Source organism: Staurois parvus, unplaced genomic scaffold (assembly GCF_062004578.1).
Source record: "Staurois parvus isolate SC_StPar_1 unplaced genomic scaffold, SC_StPar_1.0 ptg002467l, whole genome shotgun sequence".
Taxonomy (NCBI): domain Eukaryota; kingdom Metazoa; phylum Chordata; class Amphibia; order Anura; family Ranidae; genus Staurois; species Staurois parvus.
In genome coordinates, this window is record NW_028320263.1 from 1 (window position 1) to 3,259 (window position 3,259).

A 3,259-nucleotide genomic window follows, 5' to 3' on the forward strand; every position below is an offset into this window, starting at 1 on the left:
TGTTCTAGACTTGAATACATACTTTTTTCAAGGTGCCCTTATGTGGTTTCACCTAAGACACAATTGTCAACTACTCTCTACAGTCCACCATGCAAATAGACTTAAAGCAGAATTTGGGGAAAATTTTTGGGGCTGTGCCAGCACTGCACAGGTTAAATGCTCATTTTGTTGTAGGGAAGAGGATAGCGGAGATATACTTACCTGACCCGCCAATCCTCCCCGTACAAGACCAGTCCTTTTGGCTTCTGCCCCCTTCCCCCCCCCCCCATGGTCTAGCAGTCTTGTAAATGTACTGTTCATGACATTGGCACGCTCCACAGACAGGAACAGACCCCCGCTGGACAGTGCAGGAGAGCGGCTTTCCGTAGGATCGGCAGGTCAGATGTGTATGAGCTTAGTCCTCACCCCTAGAAAAAAAACAAGCAGCTGATCCAAGCACAAAGGGGGCACTGCCCCACTGCATGGTAAAAAAAAACAAAATAAAACTGGAGTTCTACTTTAAAATCCGTCTCCAAGGAAAAAAAACTCTCTTGCAGAGGGACGCTCCTACATTGCAATGGTTAGATGTTCATTTAGGTCTAGGAGACCCCATGAAAGCATAGTGCTCACCTCTACCCTGTTACATTACACTCTAGCAGTGGACTGCCCCTCAGCATCCCCCTGCCCAATGCAGGGCTATGGATTCATCATTTGACTTGATGACGTCAGAGGACCTGCAACAGTCGGAGTGTAGAGGAGTAGAGGCTACAAGGACCAATCCTATAGCCTTGAGGGAGCCGGCAGGAGGGGATGGTTGGGTAAATAAAGAGGTTTTCTGCAGTGCCTTAGACCTAAACAAGCATTTAACTCTTTCAGTGGAGGACAGCCCCACTGTGGGGGACAATTTTACCTTCCCCCAGAGTTCAGCCTAAAATGTGACCAATTATGACAGAAATACAGGAGCTGTTATCACTAAATTTATTTTTCTTGGTGTAGGCTCCAGGAACATCATCCTAATCTTTCTTTGTTCTACGTCAGTGACATATTAAGTGCTGCAGTAGAAATATGGATGACCCTTCTGGAGTCTGCATCTTAAAGAGGAACTGAATTCTGGAAGCTATGCCCAAAAAATACAGGCAGAGGACAATGGGTTAGCCACCAGTATTGCCTGTGGTCTTCCTGCAACTGATTTTTGTACCCCTTCACTGACTTACTATTAATTATTCTGCCCCATGTGTCTGTGTGGATTTGGCCATCTTGGTAGAGGCAGGGTTTTGCTTCCTCAAGATGAAGCCTTCGGCAAAGAAAATAATGAGCAGTACATCAGCGACATCAAATCTCACAGGGACAGCAATGCCTTGGATCTTACAATGTAACTACGCAACAAGGAAGCAGCAGGTACAGGTACTATACAGACAGATCTCCCATTCAGTCCAATGATTCTATCACTTTCAGGTCAAATCAAAATGGTAGCAAACACACAGGTCAGAACAATTTTAATCATTTTTAGTGCGGGCAAAGTGTGAATAGAATATTAAAAATCAGTTCCAAGTATGATTCTTTTTAGAGTATGCACAAATACAAATTAAATGCAGATCACTAAAAACGAATTATTTAGTGCAATTGGATTGGTCACCAGCAGTTTGGCAGCAGTGCAGTCAGTATGATATCTCGTAGCATTTGGCAAACTTCCTGGATTCATTTTCCCAGCATTTTAGGTGTTAAAGTGAAATTAGAGTCTAATATTTAAAAAACTAAGAACACGCGGGTTCTCTATTCCAGAAGAGACCTTCAAAGTCTTACCTGCCTGCCTGCTTGAAGTCTTCTGTAGAATGTTCACTGCATGTGCAGTTCAGTTTACACTCCAGCCCAGTGCCTGGGTGCCAGAATGACTGCATTTTTGCACAAGAGAGGAAGTGATGTCATTCTGCACCGGCCATTCAAGATGGCTGAAGATTGGCACCCAGAAGAAGCTGGGGAGAAGATGCCGGCACCGCAGGGTATCGGACCATCAAAGTTAAGGTAAGTATCACTGATTTTAGCTCAGCTTTAAAATTGGGGTTGAGGGTCAGGGTTTAACATCAGCATTTAGGGAATTAAGCAGTTAAATGATATCTAAAACCAAAAATTTCATCCCATTTTTTATAAAGTAAGGAATGGTGAAAATTTCTATCAGTATTTTTTTTTCATTATATCAGCTTTCCATGCTATCTTTTTGAGACTACTGAATACTAATCCTCCCCCTGTATTGAAGATGAGATGGAGGTTTTTGTAGTCCTAAAATACATCCTGCCCTAGGGTGACATTGCTACTCGTCTAAAGACAAAGCAAAGAAGCAATGCCAGCCTGGGACAGGAAGTGAGTTACAGGCAGCAGGGTAAAATAAAGGTAAAAGAGAAAAACAAATGCAGCCACCACATCCAAAGACTGGTAAGTTACAATATACAGGGAGAATAACAGGCGCATGGTTTAGCAGTCCATGTATGTTGTATTAAGTTCCAAGTGGGCAGGGATAGTCCAGTAGGAACTAAGGGCAAGCTGCGATGGAGTGAAGCATAACTCTGCAGTAGAAGAAACAAAGAAACACAGTGCCTCCAAGTGTATACTGCAATAATCTTTAATAAGAAGGTAAGTTGTACCTCACATCTTAGAATTTAAAAACAGACTCGTATGGTGGCGAGGTAAAACATCTGTAGCCAGAAGTTAGGTGACTATTCCAAAGAGGAGATAGCCTAGGTCCACCAGCAGATAGTGTTATGTATGTGAAGCAAGGGGTGGTGAAGCCTGGCAGAGTCTCCAAGATGTCTGGGATCGGTCACATTTGGCATCTGATGTCATCAATATGTGGCTCGTTTCTGAGCCTGCGCAGGACGAGCGTCGCCAAGCGCACTCTTTCATTAGGCAGCTGCCTCCTCTCTGGAACAGTCACCCAACATCTGACTACAGACGTTTTACCTCTCCACCATATGAGCCTGTTTTTCAATTCTAAGATGTGAGTTACTAGTTACCTTCTTATTAAATATTATTGCAGTATACACTTAGAGGCGCTGTGTTTCTTTGTTTTTGTTTAAGTTACAATATACAACATTTTGGGGGGCCTTTAGAGGTGCTTTAACTATGATTCGTTTCATCACATGAGCCACCAAAGAAGCAGCAATAGGGCCAAATACTAAAAAAGCATGACATATGTACCATTGTCAGTCATTCTCTGGGAAACATCTGTCTGTCTCTGGCTACCCCAACAACACAAATCCTACAATAATTTTAATATCAATCTTAC